The sequence below is a fragment of the Archocentrus centrarchus genome, chromosome 2, assembly GCF_007364275.1.
Source record: "Archocentrus centrarchus isolate MPI-CPG fArcCen1 chromosome 2, fArcCen1, whole genome shotgun sequence".
Lineage (NCBI taxonomy): Eukaryota > Metazoa > Chordata > Actinopteri > Cichliformes > Cichlidae > Archocentrus > Archocentrus centrarchus.
The window spans coordinates 16,173,198-16,194,529 of record NC_044347.1 but is presented as its reverse complement, the minus strand read 5'-3'; the positions used below and the strand labels follow the sequence as shown (position 1 = coordinate 16,194,529).

At 43.3% G+C, this 21,332-nt stretch overlaps 1 pseudogene; it reads left to right on the top strand.

Annotated features, from left to right (window-relative positions):
* Positions 1-579: 579 nt before the first annotated feature.
* Positions 580-21,332, top strand: part of LOC115790871 (prospero homeobox protein 1-like) — a 39,014-nt pseudogene continuing 18,261 nt past the window's right edge.

The following is a 21,332-nucleotide window of genomic DNA, read 5'->3' as shown; positions in this document are numbered from 1 at the left end:
TAAAGCTGAATAAAGATAAAAATGTTTGGTTTTTTTAAGGACGGGCCTGCAGAAGATGAATGAAAAGAAACATTAAATTAATTAAAGCCAGTGTTTATTGAGAAGTTAATCACACAGCTGAGAACATGCAGCGCAAACACCAAATGCATGCAGAAAAATTAGCTATTTAAACAGTTTTTTATTGAATGGCAAATCAGGAGGAGCACGTTTAATTTAATAGTTTTCCCTGTTAAACTGATTATCAAGAACTCTGTTATTAACTCCTTTTAATAAAATAAAAGTATGAGACATATGATGTCCCTTAGAAAAGACTTAGTTTAAGTATAAATTTATTCTACAAAGACTTTTGCAGCTTTACGAACGAGAAAGATTGGTGAAACTGACTTTCAGTTTACCCTCCGCATTCTCCTCTGCTCCTTTCTCCTCTCTCCCCTTATCCGCTCTGGGAGCGCGCTGTTATCGGGGGCTCCTTATAAATAAAATCCACCGTCCCCGGCTCCTCTTCCTTATTGGTCAGGTGGAGCCATTACCTCACTCTGAGGCCGGTGACGCAGCGTCTTCACGTATCCTTCATGTGCGTCTCTTCTTGTTTCTTTACTGAGAGTCTTGCCGTCGGTCGGAGGGAGAAAGCTGGATTCGCGACAAGCCGAGAGTGTCGGACGGACCGGGTGCGCTCGATACTAAACACTTCCCATCCCGGGAGGAGAGCGGCGCACACGAGCCGACTCGCTCCCTCTCTTTCTCTGCATCTCTCGTATTGCTCTCGATCACACGCACGCGTCTCTATGAGCGTCTCTCACTGTCTCCCTCTCCCTCCCGCACACACACTCACGCCCGCGCGCATGCACGCTGTGCATACGTCTCCACTTTGCCGTAGTAAATTACGGCATTGATCTCAACAGCGAGTGCGGATCTGTCTCTTGTGTTCGCCCTTTCTTCGACGGACCGACTTGGAGAAACACTCGAGAGCGAAGTAAGTACGGACACTTATTATTAATATTTATTACGGTTATTAGAACCACTCGTGGGTGTGAATGGTCCGAGTGCATTGTACGTTTGCGGTGCAACTTAACTTACACTGTGTCCAGTTCATGGACGCGGCTCATCTTTGCTATACATCTCAGATCCAGATGGTTTAGTTTAATCTTGGAGTGTTTTCCAATCTGCTTCTGCTCAGACGGACGCCAGATAGCCTGGCTGCGAGGAGGAGGCTGCGTGGACTGAAAATCACAGACAAAAGTTTGTTTTAAATTTAAAATCACTTCGCTCAGTGCCCTGCTTTTATTTCGTTTTTTGTCAGTTCGTGCGCGCACCTTCCCTTCTTTCGCTTTTTCTGGCAGTTTGATGGACAGATTAATTTTTTTTTTTTTTATACAGTTTCTTGTTGTCAGTTTTGCAATTAAAGTAAATGAAGCGATCTGACAGTGGATCAGAGACAAACACGGGCGCGTTTACTTCTTTCTCCCCCCTTCATCAGTTTCCACTTCCAAAATCCTTTACAAACTTTAAACTAGGGGAACAAGCGGCGCGTCGAGCTGAAACGCTCGCAGCCTGTGACGGTCGACGGCTCCTGTTGCAGCTGGGCTGTCGTGTCATTATCGTAGACTAATTGTTGTTTGGAATATGACAAACATCTCTCTTTAACTGTCGTCCAGAGGCTGTTTTCGCTCAATCTCTGAACGGCTTTGCTTTCCGCTCAGAGCGCACACGGCGAGCTGCAGCAACAAGCGGTGACCCCCTTCACTTTTAAGCTTTCCATATGTTGAACTCATCTGAGAATGAAAAAAGTGCAGTATTTTTTTTAAGTATTTATGACTTAGCACTATTACAAAGAACTTGCACGTCCACAAATTATTTTTAAAAGTGATTTTCCTCCTTTAAATTTGAAGACAAAAGTATTTTAATAGTTTTAAGTTGGCTTTAACACGTTCTTAATTTACCCACCAGTCGCCTCACGCTTCTATTCCCTTGTGAATTGAAATATGACATTTACACGTAATAATCACCAACTTCCCATTTCAGTTCTCAATTACAGAGCAAGTTATTCCTGCCCCTCAATTTCAGATTAAAACAAAAGTTTCAGTTTTGATGCATAAACCACACACACGCACACACTCTCACATCTCCTTTCAGTGTCCACCTTTAACAGAAGCTCATTGAAGCACCAATGCAAACAGTTCACCCAGCTTACATTAAATTCATCTATAAAAAAAAAAAAAAATCATTTTTTGTACTTATTACGTATTTCTGAGGGTTACGCTGATTTGGAAGAGTTGCAGTTGCTCCTGTGTTCTGTTGTTTTGTGTTTTATTGAAGCAGTTTCTGTTTTTACACCGATACACTCTCAATTTGACCTAAGATGCACATTTCAAAATAGGTTATCAAGCTCTTTGGACCTCACTAATGCAAACTGTTTGTGTCCCTCTACCTGCACTGTCTGTGTGTGTGTGACAGACCTCTGCCCAGAGTAATGCTGAAGAACCAATAATGCAAACACAGAGCAATGTGTGTATGCATGCATGGTCAGTATGTGTGCGCGCGTGTGTGTATGTATATCTGGGTCACTGCCCGGCACTGTGTTTTTTCTGAACACCTCTCGTTTACAGCAGCACAACTCGGAGTCATATTCAAACTAACCATTCTCATTTGGTAATGGCCCTGCAGGAACACAACAGTGTCTGCTTTGATCGCTTGGTGTTGACTGATGCAAAAGCATCTTGTTTCTCTGTGTGTGTGTGTGTGTGTGTGTGTGTGTGTGTGTGTGTGTGTGTGTGTGTGTGTGTGTGTGTGTGTGTGTGTGTGTGTGTGTGTGGGTTTTGTCCTTTTTTTTTTTTTTTTTTTTAAATCCTTTCTGCTGTAGTGTTTGGATGTATTTTGCAAACAGGCCTGAAAACCTACCCACTTCTGGCTACTGTGCTGCAGAAGTGTTGTTGTAAGCAAGCAGCTCTTAATTTGTGAATTATTTCCCTAGTCTACAAACTGAAATCCCTTGCAAAACAGATGCAAACATGTAACATGGAACACACTGTCTGCGTGCATGAGCGTGAAAGCACAAGTGCAAACAATTTGCACCTGTCTGAAAATGGCCAAAATGAATTTTTGCTGATTATTTTTTGTGCATGATTTTAAAGGTTTGTGGCTTGCACTCGTATGCATCTCCTTTCACATGGTTTAGCCTATAAGGTGACAGTTCTCTGGGAATGAAAGCAACCTATTGCACAGGCAGTCACAGCTTAGGGTGTTTCAAAAGCTTCAGCAGAGAAACTTAACCTGTCAGTGCCAATAAAACACGTCCCTCTTTGCATTTAACCTCTGATAGATGAGCTACTTTGCACTTTGCAGCATAAGAAACCTTGTTTTAAAAAATTTAGTGAACAGAGCATTTGTTAAAGCCCCATTTGTTAGATACCAACTTTTTTTTTTTTTTTTGTCAAAATAAAATACCCAAAGTTCACAAACACCAAAATTCACAGCCTTTGGAAAATATGTGATAAAAATGTATTTCTTTCAAATCACAAAGAAGCCCAAAAAAACAGGAAGATCATAAGGTGAGAAAAACTGATTTATTTTTCTTCACAGTGGAGTGGATTCCCTCTGACAATAAGAGAGGGCTTGTCAATTCTTCACAGCTCCTCACAAGATGCAGAAATCAAGGTTAGCCCTCAAGAGATGAAGAGGAAATGGGAAATTATTTTGGTTATTACAGGCAGGTGTTACTTCTCTGCGGGAATATCTCCTTGAACTATTTTAAAGGGTGTGTTGTTTCTCGCAGTGGTTCCCTTGGCTTTTGGTCAAGAAATGTAACTGTGTCCTGTTTTTGTGTTTTGAAAGAAGTGTTAGATCGGTAAGACGGCGCTTCCTCAAAATTCTTTTTATTCTGTTAATTATAGCGTGCTCTGATACTTCAAAAGACAGGAGAGACAAGTTTTTGTTTGTTTTTCCTAAAATATTCCTGTTTTATTACCTGTCTATAAAAGGTGGTAAATTTGATATTATTTGTTGTTATTGTTCTAATTAAAAATGTAACTTTTTAATGATAATGGCAACATTTTTTTTTATCACAAAAATAAGTGTCTTTAAATATAATTACCAATTTCAACAAGCGGACTGCAAAACTTGAGCTAGATAACTAAGATCAAATCTTTCATTAGCTGCCAGTAAAAGGTGTTTCCTTGTGTTTGCTGTTGATCAGGTAACTCCTCTGATCCTGTGCGTGTCTGCAAGGACCCCTGGTCATGTCTGCTTAGCTGCCCTGCGTGATGCCTGATCATGACAGCACCACCCTCCTAACAAGACAGACCAAGCGCCGACGTGTTGACATCGGGGTGAAAAGGACTGTGGGTAGTGCGATATTCGCCCGCGCCAGGGAGACCCTGCTTGACAGAATGAACCAATCCCACGGCCCCGATCAGGACGGCGACTGCTCGCTGGTCAGTCACAGCCACGGGGCTACCAACGGTGATGGCGAGAAGTCGAATGTTCTGAGGAAGTTGTTGAAGAGGGCAAACTCGTACGAAGACGCCATAATGCCTTTCCCCGGCGCTACGATCATCTCTCAGCTCTTAAAAAGTAACATGGGAAAGAACGGAGGGAGTGACTCAGGTTTCCAGGTACACAGACACACACAAACAGGAAGTAGAAGATAAAAGGCAAACCAATTAATCACTAGACAATTTCAGTTGTAATAATAAACACATTTCACCATTTAGACATCATTTCACTGAATCTCTCTCTCTTTTTACCTTTCCAATCAACCAAGTTCTCCTTCGTTGATCCATTAAATTATTCATTTAATATATTCATTGTTATTAAGTCAGTGCTCCTGTCCTTCATCACAGGGGAGCGGAGCTCTGTCCAGTGGAGGTTCAGAGATCCAGGCCGAGGACGCCTGCAGCAACTCCTCCCGTGACCGAGACAGCCCGTCTGACTGCCTCTCTCCTGGGCCTCCTCTACCCCCTCCGTCTTCGTCCTCCTCCTTCGGGCGGCCACCGCCCCCTACAAGCCTCAACTCCCACACTCCCTCTCAGCCCCTCTCCCTCTCTTCCTTTGACTTGGACCGGCTGTCTGACGAGCACCTTCGTGCCAAGCGTGCCCGTGTGGAAAACATCATCCGCGGCATGAGCCACTCTCCGCTGGTACGACCCAACGCCGGCGACCACAACCAAGAAAGCAACCGCGAAAATGAGAACAGCAGCAACAACAGCAGCAGCAGTAATGACAACAGAGGAGATGGCAATAGCCACAGCACCAGCAGCCACAGCCGGAGCGAGTGCCCTTCTTCTCTCCTGAGCTCTCCCGGTTCGCGGGGCGGCGTGGTCGGTGTTGGGGAAGTCTACAGGGAGAATAAGAGAAAGCAGCGCCTGCCACAACAGCAGCACAGCTTCACCCAGCTGGTGTGTTCCAGGCAGGAGCAGAGACAGGAAGAAAGAAGGCAGCTCAAACTACAACTGGAAGATATGCAGGTTGGTAGTTGGGGACATTAGAAACAGGGTCATGATGTTTGTTGCTAAAACAGATAATGCAGAAATTTGGTTACTTTATGTAAAAAGCAAATACACATATCAGATGATTTTAAAAGAATATTTATGGTATCAGGTGAAGAGGTCCTTCTTAGCATTCTCTCTCCTGTGTTCAGAAACAGCTGCGGCAGCTTCAAGAAAAGTTCTACCAGATCTACGACTCAGAAACAGAGGAGGAGGAAGAAAATGGGGAGAACGGTGAGCCTGACCGAGGTGGAGAAAGAGAGGAGGACGGCAACTTGTCCGAGGACAGCATCCGCTCTGACGGCCTGGAGGAGAGGCACAGAGAGAGGGGGCGGCACGGCCACGACGACCTGTCTGAGCTGGACCCAGGTCTGTTCCTGGACCGGGCACGGGCCCTCCTCCGAGAACAGGCCTTGATAGATGGAGAAATGGAGGAGGATGTGGACAGCAGGGAGGACGAGGAGAGGAACGGAGGAAGGGTGATGAAGAGGAGAGGGGCAGCAGGGGGAGGGGGAGGAGGAGGAGGGAGGCAGTTAGCTGAGACTCTGAAGCAGGAGCTGAACTGTGCCGTGTCACAGGTTGTCGACACTGTTGTCAAAGGCTTCTCTTCACCTAAACAGGCCATTAATCACCATCATGGCTGCCACAGCAGCACACCAGCCGCACCTTCCTCTTCCTCTAACTCATCCTCTTCCTGTCCCCCCGCCGTTTGGCCCCATGCCCTCCCTCACCCCTGACTCTCGATTCGGTGGTGGCGCTTTGGCCCTCAGTCTGAATGGCGATGGCAGTCCCACTCCTAACTACCACTCTTCCAACCAGAGGCTGCACTGCTTTGGGGACGTGATCGTCCCGAGCCCACTGGACTCATTCGGTGGTTTGAGTGGCAGACTAAGTGGTGTGCCCACGCCCAATGACCAAACAGAGGCACTGCCACTGGTGGTGCGCAAGAGTGGTGGAGGAGGTGGAGCAGAGAACACTGATCCCTCTCTTCCTCCTCCTCCTCCTCCTCCTCACCATCCCTCTCTCCACCCAACTCCCCTCACAGCTTCGCTTGGGTTTAGCCCCCCATCATTTCGCCACCCCTTCCCTCTTCCCCTCATGGGCTACCCCTTTCAGAGCCCCCTGGGGCCACATGGGGGTGGAGGTGGCTACCCTCCGGGGCCCAAGGACCACCACCGGTCCTCTCCCGATTCCATGGACATAACTCGGGAAACCAGCCTCAGAACCAAAATGGCATCTCTCGGAGGAGGCCATCTTGGTCACCATCACCACAGGCAGAGTTCCCCAAGCCAACATGGCCCAGAGGGTCTGTCGCTATCCCTCATCAAGTCTGAGTGCGGGGACCTGCAAGACATGTCTGACATCTCGCCCTACTCAGGCAGCACCGTATCCTTGTTGCTGAAAGGTTTAGTGTTTGTGCGAATGCTTGTGTTGTGTGACATTTGCAAATGCTTTAAAACACAATATTATACTTCATTCTTTGGGTTAGGTTAGAGTTGGAAACTTTAAATTGTCACGTATCCCAATTCTGCACCAGGTATGAACTGTAGCCTGGTTTTGCGCATTAAAATTGGCATCATTCTGCCTACTCAAAACTTTTAATAGCAACACTTAGACTTTTGAGTGTGCTGCTGGTGGACGCTACGGTCCCACACTGCAGTGCACAAAGGAAATGAGGGGCCTCACAGGTAGAAAAACAAAGATGGGATGAGAACAATGATGAGTTTTTCTTTTTTCTTTTTTTTTGCATTTGATCTTATTTCTTTTTCCCACATGAATCACATTTTCAGTCAACACTGTCAAACACTGAGACATGTTAGAAACAGCAGCAGCAGGAGGCAATAGTCCCATAAATTCTTTAATATCAATTAATCTGCATTAATTGGTTCCCGGTCTAAGCCTCTTGTTTCCTCACTGAGTGGGGAAGATGAAACGGGCGCGCCCGGTCTTGCAAGAGGGGGAAGATTAAACAGGTCGCACGCTGCTCTCTCAAAGCTCTTTTAAGTCTATGCAGCAGGTTTGGGTGTTTAAAGGTGCTGAGAAAGGCTCGTGAGCTCCCTCTTCAACACGCACACACGCACACACTCAGTGTTGCCAATGTCTGAGACACTATTGTGCTGTTAGGTTCTCTTTCATCACAAAGACTTTGTACATAAACGCTCAAAGCAAATCATATTTCACTTTGTCTCTGTGTGTTTCAGCGCTTGTGTGTGCGTGCGGGGTAGGTAAGACCTCGTACATAGGAGCTCAAAGCTAATCATATTTCAAAGAGCACGAGAGGGGAACAGGCAAATGCTCGGCCTCACTGACAGACACTTTCTAAATGTGTGTGCTTCGGGCTTGTGGGCACACATAAAGAGAAGTGTAATGTCTCAAATGTACACTTTAGTTTCCTTTTTATGATTTTGAGCAGGTTGTTTTGGGACACTCCCACTCACTTTCATTTGTTGGCCTTCAGCCTCAGTTGCTCGACAGCTGCGTGTGTGTTTTGCTTCCAGTCGCATCACACACACACACACACACACACACAGACACACCATCTTTCACGGCGTGTGCATGTGGACAGGTGTTTGCAGGTAGCTGTTTATCTTCTTGTTGCTAACCTTTCATATGGAGAGGGCTTCTCCCGGCCACTGTGCACACACACTCTGACTCACACATGCATGCATGCAAGCTGGGGGGGTGGGGGTTAGGGTGCACGAAAAACACACGTTTGAACAACAAAGTGAAAAGAAAAATAAGACTTTGAACCTGACAAATGGGAACTCCTTGCAGCTGCAATGAGGATTTGATCACAGTGTCATCTTCAAAGCCAATTTAGATGTCGCTTTAATTCAGGGAAAAAAAAAGAGAGCGAGGGAGAGAAATATTTGACACGTCTCTTGATCCCGGTGAGCCGTTTCATTCCAAAATGCTCTCCCATTCATTTGGCAGAGAAAAAAGAGAAATCTTTGAAACTGGACATTAGTATTTCAAAGATACTGAGCACCACCCTTCAAACCCTGCACGCCCCCCCAAGCACCCCCCTTTAAACCATTCACTTTTATAAGAAATGCATCATTTCAAATTTGAGCAAGCGGAGACGGCATTTATCTCGGGATTAGTCTCACAAGCTGTTGCTTTGAGTAAAACAGGGAAAGAGAAATAAGATCATGAGCGTGTGTTTGTCAAACATACACATACATACAGTAACAGTTCATAAAACACATCATACAGCAGCTTGTCATAAAGTCATCGTGTAAATAAATATAGAACAATTTTAGGACCTGAGATGAATTTTTGATATGTGAGGATTAAACTCAAACAATTAAACTTCATTAAGGGAAAAAATATACATGTGTGCATAAAATTAACAACTAATTACAACATTTACTGTGTAAATTTGCTGAAGCGCACACACACACACACACACACACACACACGAGCAGCAGATCCACACTTTTTTTTCCCCCGTCTGGTATGAATGTATCGTATACTAGACTTCATATTTCTGGTTTCACCCTCAAATCAAATGTACATATATATTCCTGTAGCACCATTTGTCTCTCTAGATTGTTTTGGAGATCTTACTTTAATATAATGGTTCAAAAATAAATCTGAAACTCTCAGCAGCAACATCTGCAAGTCATGACCTGGTTACTGGAAAAAAAATTAATCCACAAATCTGGTCATGAGCAGTGTAATAGCAAGCAGTGTTTTCTTTCTACTGAACAACATCCATCGACTGCATCGCCTGCATCGTGCAGAAGAAAGAGTGCATTTACCCATGCATGATAGGACATAAGCATTACTATCATCCTGCCCTGGGCTGAGCTGTAATCTGCACCACGAGCCAAAGTAAAACAAAAAATGTGTAAAGTTGATTTGGGCGTTATTTCCTACCCTGTACCTTGTGATCCTTCTCAGCGTTTTCCTTTTTTCTGTCTCCAGTATCAAGAGCACACTGTGCATGATTTGCATGGCAGGGACAACATGGCGACTGTATTGTTGGCAGCTTTAAGGCCTTAAGAAAGACTTGTCTTTGCACTGATAGCAACAGCTCACCTTAAAGGCTCCCCGTGCACACATGCACACACACTCAGGTCTGTGTGTGTCTTTAAAGCTTTGTGCAGAGCTGAGCAGATGTCCTCCATTCATTTATGAATTTATTCCCTCCTCAATCTTTTCTCCTCCCAATCCCCCCATTCACACACCATAACACACATACACCTGGTAACAAGGTCAAGTTACACCTGATACAGTGAGCCCCACGCAAAGTACTCTCAGTCCCTTAACAGAAGTGGTGGATACACACACACACACACACACACACACACACATGGATAGGAAAGAAGGAAGAAGAGCAGTGAAAGAAAAAGAACATCACCGGCTGTTTATTCAGTGACTCACTTTAGCTAATGTTACACGCAGACAAACACACACATCACTTGCCATTTATTCATTATGATATTGCTTCACGCTGTTTACTCTGAGTCACGTTGGTGTGTTTAATGGTGTGTGTGTGTGTGTGTGTGTGTGTGTGTGTCTGTGTCCACAGAAAATAAGACAGGCTGCAACAGACCTAAACACAATGCATTAGCTGACCTAAAGGCGCACAAATAGTGACAGGTTGGTATGAATGTTAACCGAGCGATGGTGTTGTTGTCCGGTGAGCGGACGGATCTGCTGCTAAATGAATGATGGATGACGGCGAGGCTCACCTCTAGCTTCTGATACTGAGAGGCCTTTTCATCTGTGTTGTTGGGTCATGTTAATTAGTAGCGTGTAGTCAGGATGGCTTTTAGGTCGAGTGTTTTGTGGCTGTTGAAGGTTGACAGGTAGATGCAATACAACAAATGGCAAAAAGCTGACAGAGTTAAATCTCTTGTCCCAAAGCTGCTCTTTTTTTTTTTTTTTTTTTTTTTTTTAACACTTTTCACTCCTGATTGCTGATGCTAGCCTCTCCCTCTTTCCGGCCATATAGGGCCCCTGGGGTTGTCTTTATGTGTGCATGTGTGTGTGTTTCTCTGTGTGCTAATTGACCTTGCAGGGGGTTCCATTGATTGCCTCATCTTCTCTGATAGATTATAGGGCTGTTAATGTGGTGGGGAAATGGCAGCGTGGTGGGGCACAGCTGTTGTCACGCGTACACACACACGCACGCGCACGCACACACACGGTTGGACACTCAGATACTCTTGGCGCCCCTACAACCAGGGCCTGCACAATTATTATTTTCGCTGTTGAGACAGTTGGATAGGCAGAGTCTGCGAGATGCTGGGATTTGATCAAAAGCCAGCAGGTGCTTGTGTTGATTTGCTCCACACCCACCGCAGAAGTGGGTTTGACTTGTCGCAGACCACCCGACAGTTGGCTTCTGGATTTAAACTAGCGACTCCTTTGTCACATTGCGCCAATGAGCTTTTTCTCACAAATGTTTTTTTTTTTCTTTTTTAAAAAAAGCAAATCATCCCTTCTGGCATTAGTCACTCTGCAGTTACAGAAACCTCCTCAGCTGGAAGGAGGAGGGTGAAATTTTGAAAATTGCTCCTCATTAGTGAAATGAAGCCGTTCACCAGGCATACGCACTGAAGGCTTTCAGGCTTCAGGTGGGAGGATGTGCAAAAGAATGAACAAGTGAGCAGCGCATTCCTTATAAACTCAGATAAAAACACACAAATTATACATGTATACATGCTCAAATATATCTATCTGGGCTCAGCTTGCCAATTTATATTAATATTGCCACTGAACTCATTTTGCATTGGACCTAAACATGCTCCTTTATGTTCCAGAAGAAGCTGTGTCTAAATTGAAGTGGATGTTAACTGTATTTAGGTTGTATGCTGATCAGCTGGAGGTGTTTCAGCACCATATTTGCAGCATGTAACGAGTGTGACTTTTGTGGTAATTCCCACACGACAGATTTGGCAAACTTAGACAAGCATAATGTGGACTGTGATGGTGTCCCTCCAAGGTTTGTTTTTAAAAAAAACTGCTTACTGGTTCCTTGACCTGTTATTACTCAGATTCAGGAGGGACTGTCTCCAAACCACCTGAAGAAGGCCAAGCTGATGTTCTTCTACACCCGCTACCCCTCGTCCAACATGCTCAAAATGTACTTCTCTGACGTCAAGGTAAGACCCTTTCCCTCACTCTTCTTTTGTTCTCTTTAATGAACCTCCGTCGCTGCTCTCTATAATTTTTACATTTTACAGAAATTATTAGCATTTTTTTTTTAGTAAAAATCTGGTTTGTGTGCTTGAGATTTTGTCTAAGTTGCTCAAAGCTATAGAAATAAAAGTTCAGGGATGCGTTTCTGAATTGTCAAGGTGAAGTCCTCAAGGTGCATGCATGCAGTGGTTAGGAGACAAAGCCAGAAAAAAGAACAAGAGCGATGGGAAACGTTGCAGTTGCTGTAAGGTCAAATATGGATCTAAATGTTGGGAATTCAATGGCATCCTTAGAGTCCAGCATCCAAAATCACGCTGGTGTATTTTTGTGACTTTTGTACATTTTTGTTGTCTGACGATATCCAGTTATATTGCACTATTACACTGCATATGTGACTGTGTGTGTGTGTGTGTTTGTGTGGTGAGACCCTAGAGCGCAGATGGGTGCTCCAGTCTGTCACGTCTTTGTAGCATAATTAGAGTTTCTGGCCTTAATCGGCCTGGGGTTGGAAGGAGGGGTGCTAACGCCCACTTTCCCTCTCACACACACATATTGTAAGAGCCCCCACCCCACCCCCGCTAACACTCATTTTATCTCCCTGCCACCCACAACACATGCATATACACTGACGCTTTCACTCTCACTCTCACTAACACAAAATGAGAAGCTGAACTTTTCTTTAAACACACGGAAATCATCACTGCGCTGATGCGTTCATCTGACATTTGACGGGATGTGAAAGGAAGTAATGGAGTGAAAAAAAGTAGAAATGGGAAAGTAAATCATGAAAGTCCTGAAAGAAAAGTGATGGCAAGAAAAAGTAGAAGGTAGAAAGTGTGTGTGCGCACGTTGGACGGTTTTGAGAAAACGACAGAGGGGAGGGGAGAGCGAAATGAAACGCATGACAGGATAACAGAACAACAGCTTTAACACAAAGACGCTGATTGTTTTGTGTTTACGGGCTGCTACGTGTTTTGCAAAGGAGCATACGGCTCCTCGACAGATTCAGGACGCTGTATTCAAATGAGCAACCACACACACACACACAAATACACACACACCAGCTGGCCTTTGGCTCATATCTGCGGTGACCACTTCCTTGTGCAGTGCCACATCCTCATTGGCTGCCATGGCAACAAGGGTCGCCGGGACACCAGGTTGCTAGGCAAACACAAGGTTGCTAAGCCTACCTGCTCCCAGTGTGTGAGATTGTGATTTGTCATTAACCTAGATCAGATTAGACGATGTGGCCTACCTTTATTGTGAAAATATTAGCAAAGAAAAAAAGATTTTATCAACAATAGCTCAGCAAACAAACATCATTTCAAAGTTTATAATCTCTCCAAGATATTCTGTCACTGATGAGCCTGAACACGTCATCAGAACATGCATCAGATAAGCGATACTGTAATTTTTGTAATTTTACAACAATTTTCTAATTGCAGAATTGGATTCTTTTTGCCGTAGTAGCAGGGTAGCGATGGGGTGCGTGTGGGTGCACGAAAGGAGGGGGTTATTCTCTGGAAACATTTTACTTTCCAATTACATTGCAGGAAATCGGTAACAGGGAAATATCATCAGCTGCCTCGCCAGCAACAGCAAACTGTGAACTCGTAGCTCAAGACAGATCTCTCTGAACGTTCACAATAAGAGCAGGGGAAGTGTGCACGATTCATCATCATGGATGGTGGTGTTCTCACAGATTCTTGAAAAAATACAAATAAAAGGAGTCATCTGATATAATTTAGCTGCCTGGAATATACCTGAGCGTGCCACCCAAGCAGTCTTGTGTGGGAGCACCATATTATAATCATTTATACTAAAGCTTATACAGAGTGCAGTCCCTTCTTCCTGCAAGAACTCTATATTTATATCCCTGCAGTGGCTGAAGAACCAGGGCTCAAATGCATCATGCTGATAGGTGACAGGTGACTGGGCAGAGGCCTGTATTACAAGTCACGTTTAGCGTGAGCCTTCGGGTTTAACTCTGGGTTTAAAGTGTCATAATAAGGGTTTGTATTTTAGGAGGGGACGTTGCCACTGTGACTTGTGCTGCACACCTGTACTGCTCCATGGCAGCGCACTGACCATCCACTTCTGATAATGGAATTGCTATTTGTAGAAATCCAGGGGAGCTCAGTGGGTGGATTGTGAGAGGTCCTCTCAAAGTGTTTTGCAGCTATAGGTTTGTGATAGTGATGTAGATCTGGTGCTAAGTAAACTGCTTTTCTTTGTAGACCAATTTAAGTGCTTGATGATCTCACAAGATTTGCAAGTAAGCCGACCAACGTATGTAAATGATGTTTTTACAGAGCTGTTTAACTACACCAGGGTAAACGTGCAGTGAATACCCTGCAACACATAAGAATACACAATTGTAAATGCAGTCAAATGTACTTGTGCCCTAACAAGGGGTTATGACTTACGCCTTAACACGTCTGCATTCTTTGCCGGCTCTGGCTGCAGCAGTTGTGTTGCTTTTGTTCTTTTTTTTTGTCAGAAAAGTGCAGCTCAACCTGACCGTGTCCGTTGGTCATCCAATGGCAACAAGCACAGTAAACTTTGCTTTACTTGCAGACCTGAAAATCCCCATCATGACACAGCTTATCCTGATTGTAGCGCTCAGGTTTAGTGAAGCCAGATAAAGCAAAGATAATGTATTTTGAACAAACATACAAGAAGGGACGGTTTAAACCCGCTATCTGCTGACATCCATAATATTCTATAATCAGCTTAACTTATATTTTCAATTATCTGAGTGATATCCTCAATATTTATGTGGCCAGGAAAAATCTGGCTTTGGGGTTTAATTTTGGAAAATGAATAAATTAGAACTAATGAGTTAATGCATCCCTTTGGGTCATGAGTTTGTCTTTTTGAGTTTGATATTAGCTTTTAAAATTAATCTACACTCCAATCGGTCGGTTTAGCTTCAAACAGATATCCATTTAATCTCTTCAGTCTCAACAAACATGGATTTAGATTAGGAGATGTTTGCAGGCTTTCGTCCCACCACTTGGATCAGAAGATAGAGTAGTTCAGCATCAACTGAAGTCAGAACCCCAAACAGTGGGAATTAATGCAGTGGAAACATTTATGTAAGAATTTGTCGGTTTTGGTTTAGGGACATTTTATTGTGTCACTGTCACTGCCCAACAGAGCCGAGGTGTAAGAGCTAAACATGAGGCTTTTTGAAAAGAGAAGAAGACAATCTTACAGTAAGTAGTATTACATTGAGATATAAGTCCTGCATACATTATTCTTTGATGTCCCTTATGCAATGTGGAGAGAATCGAAGTCTTCCTCAGGAACAGCAAACTGCTTTAGAGAGTTAGTTACTGAGTGAAAATGGGCTGGACGTCTTTTAAAGCCAGACTGATATATCTGCCCCTATTTGCCGATATATCATATCGGCATTCACAATGGCCAATAAATGAATATTTTAAAATAAAATAAGAGACGGGAGAAACACCCTTCAACCATTTTATCAGCGCTGACATTGCATAGTTTGTCAGCTAGAGGGCACTCTCCAGCGTCACATTGACTGGCTCAGGCACGGCTGGAACGAGTAACACCTGACTTGTTGTAATATCAAAACAAAATTATTTTTAAACAGCGCTGTCATCTTGTCCCAGTAAGGACTTGTAAATAATAAGTATACATAACAAATGTTAGGGAAATCTGTTTTGTGCGTCTGAAAGGAAAAAAAATATCGACCGATATATCGGATTTTTAAATCACCAAATATCGGTCGGGTTCCAATAAAAATTGTAAGGATGCAATTTTGCTTATGACAAACAAATTCTCCTTGTCTGCGATACTCTTTTTCTAACTCCAGCTGGGAAACTTCAATCTTATGCGACAAATACAGTTATTTTGGGAAAGGCTCATCTCCTCCAACATGCAAACTCTTCTGAAAAGGTGCCGATTTTTCAGGACCTATATGAAGATGTGGATGAGTCCATATATATTGCATGTTTTAGTTAGTGTTTAGGAAGCATGTGATATTAAAATAAAACTAAATTGTGTGTGTGTGTGTGTGTGTGTGTGTGTGTGTGTGTGTGTGTGTGTGTGTGTGTGTGTGTGTGTGTGTGTGTGTCGCTCAGACAGTAATTGATAGTGAGAGCAACTTATGGGTTTTATTGACAGTAAGAAGCACATATCTACAGAGTTGGCCTTTAAGAAATGATGGCTGCGTATTATTCATGTTGCATACAAATAATGGTTTATAGTCAAATTTAGTTTTAATTGAGTCATAATCCCACTTAATCCAGCATATTTCTCAGTGGGAGAAACTGTGCAGACATTACATTGCTTAATAAAAATGAATCTTGGTTAATCCTATTTGTGATGAGTGAGGCTGTTCTTTTCGAGCCTTTGCTAATGTGTGTGTGTGTGTGTGTGTGTGTGTGTGTAAGATTGAGTGAGAGAGCACCCTGTTGCTGTCTGTCTGTCTATGTGTGTGTCCTGTTTCATTGTCCCATTGCATTCATTATCCTCATCATTACCATATTTCTGAAATCCGGGTCAGTGTCTCTTTTTTTTTTTTTTTCTCACCCTCTCTTTTACCCCTATGATCCCCACACACACGCACACCCTCCCACCCCCCACACTCCCGATCCTTCCCAGGGAACAATAAGTAGCATGTGTTAGAAGGATCAGGCAGATTCACTGTAAGGGAATTAGGGCCCTGAATGGCTTTCCCTAATTGGACTTGAATGTACTTTGTCTATGGGAAACTGGTTCTTAAAGATGAGCCTCATACACACAATGGTCTCCCCGTTCGGTGTGGGAAGTGGGTTGAGCTGACAACTGTTTTAGGCACAGATGAGCAAGCACGCACATACACATGCACACCCGGGACATTAATTGCATTGTGAAACCTCTTGCCTTCTGACCAGACAATCATACGTATAAGCACGAGACGCCGAGGTCGCTGCCGTCTCGTCTTGAGAGAGTCAGTGAGAATAATTAAGACCTCGTTAAGAGTGGAGGAGGATTAATTAGACGCCGGCTGGCTCAGGGAGCTCCTTCTAACTCGCACACTCTCACTTGCAAGTTGCCTGCCAGCTGAGGGTTTTTAACACTCTCACTCACTGATATGCACGCGCACACACACACACACACACATTTATCAGCGAGAGCCCCGAAGACTCTTGCCTTGAGAGGCTGAAATGGTATCAGGATGCCTCCATCTCAGCAGGAATCAATTAGCGTCCAACCCGCCTCTCACCCGTCTTGTCAATTAGTTACACAACGAGCAACACGGCCAATTTTGCCACGTCAGGATACAGACAGGAAAAAGCTTTCCTACTGCTGCTGCTTAAACTGAACCACAGCATTTAAGTCTTTTCCAAGTGTAGGTGCACTGAGTTCACGTGAAGGCAAAGGTGTGTGGCATAAAGATATTTGGATATGTTTTTAATTATCCAAGCTGCCTATACATAGAAATTTGATATAACAAAGGTTTACCAATCAGCACCGAATGCAATAAACTGTGCTATAATAATTATCAGTGGCTTACTATTTGGCTGCATTAAAGCAAGGATTGTGTACACTGTGCCTGAAGCAGCTGCAGCCCCTACAGTGTGTACTGCATAGTAAAGCAGAAATGACCTACAACATAAATTGCAAAAGTTCCTACAACAGCTATTCCTCCAGGAATCACAGGAAACCTTCAGCGCTACGACTCGTAGCTTTCTGTCGATCGTGCACATTCACTCTGTCCTCCATAGAATTTGCCGAGCTACGGCGAATCTGGCCGAAGCGGGGCAGAGTCTTAAAGGATGCCCTTCGAATGTGGCCCGAGGGGGGTCTGACAACACGGACCATCAAGGGATGAGGAGTCGGGCCACCCTGACACTTTCTCTGACACTCTCTCTTTCCCCCTTTTCATTGCAAACAGAAAACGGCATTCCTCGAACTCAGCGTTTTGCCCACCCCCCCATCTCTATTCTCTCCCTGTGTTTTGTCTCTCACCTCTTTTTTTTTGGGATGGGGGGGGGGGGTTGTGCTGATTGTGATGAGCTTCACGACATAGTGGGTGGATGAGGGGGCAGGTGGTGCTGTGACTGTGTCTGACTCCATGTGAAGAAAAACACTCAGATTTTAGGCTATAGTTTGTACAGAGTCCAACAGCTGAATATAATATGAAAATAACAACATTGATTTTTCAGATTCTTGGGTTAATCTGGCTCCCTGAAGCGCCTCCCACGTTTGATTGGTCTGATGGTCTGGTGTACTGTTTCCACATCGGCCCAATAGAGTAGGGATCCGGTGACTGTGCTGGCTGCTGTTTTTATAGACAAAATACCCCCAACTGCTTCTTCTTTATCCTCCTGAGATCGGAGCTCCTGTTTGGGATGCCTTTTTAATTTCTCCTAGCTGTTTGGGATTAGTTGGAGCCATTAAGTATAAAAACTAAGCATCATCTAAAAAAAATTTAAAAATGAGGCCCTCCTACGAGGACAGAGGGTTTATTTATTTTTGTACAGCATAACGTAATAAAGTCACCATTGTTAATAACCTATGAAACACTTTATTGAGCAGAATGAAGGATAAGGTGAGGAAAACCCAAAATGTAATTTCCCCATGTGAGGACACAGTCTCAGGAGGTTAAATGGAGGTTAAATAGTTAAATAAGTCCTGTTATAGAAGAAAATTGATGTTTATGTTGAGCTGGTTGATTTTTGGATACCAGTTAACGGAGCGGTATCTCAAACTGGAGACTCTGAAGTGCCCATGTTCTGGCTGAGTTGGAGTCTCTCACTTCTGCTCCTATTCTAGTTGATTAGAGGGAGGTTACAGTGTTGTATTTAAGGAGTAGTTCTCAGGGTTGTGTGGAATTGTCAGTGTCTTGGTAATTTCTCACATTTCTTAGACAGGAACTACCTCTGTTGGCCATTCTGAGACTATAATTGCAGTGATAAAGTCGGATGTTCCACAGGCTGAACAAGCAAAATTTATTTATTTATCAGAAATGATTTCAGCTGTATCAGCATGACTGAAAAATGTTGTTTTTTTTTTTTTAAATAATAATCAGTTAGCCTTTTAACATGCTAAGCTTGCATTAGGTAACACGATGTGGCTCTAGAACACGGGGTGATGGCTGCATGAAAATGAAGATAGTCCATTAAAATTCATGAATCGCTGTTAATTCCCTGATTAGCGTTTTTTTTTTTTATTATTAAAAACAAAGCAACATATTTTTTAATTCCAAAAACAAGGCCATTTCTAAGTGACCCCAAACGTTTTAGCAATTTTGATTAAATATGGCACTTAAATATGAATTAATTGATGCGTATCATCTTTTATCTCAATGTCAACACAATGAAGACGCAAACTGAGAAGCAAAATGAACCTTTTTGATGCATTTGCTGGATTTCCAGTTCATATATTACATTAATGAATTAGAACACCTACAGTTTGGGGTAGGTTGCACTGCAGCCTTCGTTACCCTGTCATACATCTCCTAACTGCTTTGGTGGAGCGTGCCTGGAAGCCTGTGTGATGCAGATACTTTAAAAAAGAACGCATTACTTCCTTTAGTGATTTGGGAAAATACTCAAACTAAAGTCAGTTAATGATTAACGGGGGCATTTTTGTCATCGTGCTTTGAGTCTGTGGCAGAGTGGTTGTTTTTATAGATGTACACATGACATCTTCTTGTTCTTGTACGCGTTAATTGCTGAGTTATCAGATTCTTTTCATGCTGCTGCTTTGTGGGTCACCCCACCACCGCACACACATTACCCTGCTGTCACTACGCTTTTTAAAAAAACCAACTCCCTTTCCTTCTCCCGCAGACACACATGCAAGCACACACAGACACACACACACACACACACCACGCTCTATTATGCTCCATTATGTCACCCCCTCCGACCGTTCCTGAAAAAATATCTCTTTCCCTCGGCCGTCCTCTGCTCCGCTCCCTCTCGCTCTCTCTCCATGAATTCCTTTTTTCCATGCTGCCTCGCACCATTCGCCCCCCAGCCACCCCCCTGTCTGCCTTTCTTTCCCTCTATCTCTCTCGCTCATCCCTTGTTCCTGTGAGACAATGTCTTGTAACAATACTGAGCTTAATCTCCGTGTCAAAGCCGTTTTTCCCCTCCACTGAACACACACACAAACACATGCATACACTTTCACTGGGCTGTTGTGCTTTTTTTTTCATGCATGTTTTTTTTTTTTTTTTCACTTCTGAGAAAGATGAAAACTCAATAAAGGACATGCAGGTATCACACTGACTAACACAGAGCACTTACATTCTGCATAGATGTTATGCTGCTATGAAAACCTGCAGTGATCTCTTTAAACTATGTGCAGCCCTTCAGTTTAGCCAGGTTTGCTTTGCATTGCTTTCTATTTACATTTCCACACTCAGTGTTCAGTATACACACTGATACTTTTGGTGCACTCCCTCCTTTATTCTTGCTTTATATCTTATATATATATAGGAAGTTTGGCTATTTGAAGGTGGGAATGACCAAAAATAACAATTTACTAGCATAATATGCCTTAAAATTGTAATTTGACAATTGCAGCTGTTTGTTTTTAGAAAGTTAAATTACCATTTGCTATCACTGGAACTGGCATAATGTTAATATAGCAGAAGTTGAATGATTTCATATCTTGTTTTAAATGATTTATCTAAAAGAACGTGAGTAAACTAAAAAACTGTATGTGTGCAGAGGTTTTGTGCAGTGCTCTTAAGGCCTGCAGGGCAGGAAGAGCATTTAATGACTTGTTAATGTCGGTTCAGGTCTGTGCGAATGCCCATTCTGGCATAACAATAAGTTAATATTTGGGACATTCTTGTCTGATTGCAGCCGGTTGCATAAATGCTTGTTTCTCCAATGAGGAGCCTCGAGGGGTTTCTTGTATTAGTGGTTAATGAAGAAGATAAACATAGAGTTTAACCGTGTGTGTGTGTGTGTGTGTGTGTGTGTGTGTGGGGTGGGGGGGTTAACTGGGGGAGTAGTTTCTGTTGTTCATTGTCTTCCACTGCATGTATGTACAAGAAATATGCACATAGAAGAAAATGCAAATAAATAACAATTATGTTTCTTACTGAGTTAGACATTATACTACAACAACAAACTTGCTGGAAAAAAAAGTCGTATGTAATATGTAAAAACATTTCTGCATATTATTCAGTCACAGCACAGTGCAGACATACAATTAGAGCTATAATTTGCATAGACTTGCATGGAAAATGTAGACTGCGAAACAAAAAGCAAATTCATTTGAACATGCCGTGCCATAATCCAATGTGAGCATTCATACAGAGGCCCGGTTCAAGGCAAATTTGATGACACAGCATCAGGCAAATAAGTTCCAAAGAAAACATCAGCTGTGCTCTGATACTTCCACATCAACAAACAGGAAGCAGCATTCGGCAGCACGTCTTCTGGCTCACCATCAAATCTATTTTGAAGATTTGTTATCTTGCAACCAAAGGTCAAAACCCTTTAAATTTCTCTATAAATATAATTTTAAAAAAAAGTTGGATGCTACAGAAAGAGAACACAGGCTTCCTCCATGATGTGATAATAATCGGTATCTTGTTGGGAGTCCACAGCCCCGATACAACACAACCCATCACACAGAGGTCGTGGTTCCTGTTATACTTTGCTGTTGGCAGATCTTTTGCAGAAAATGAAAGCTATTTATTTCTGACGCTTTTCTCGTGCA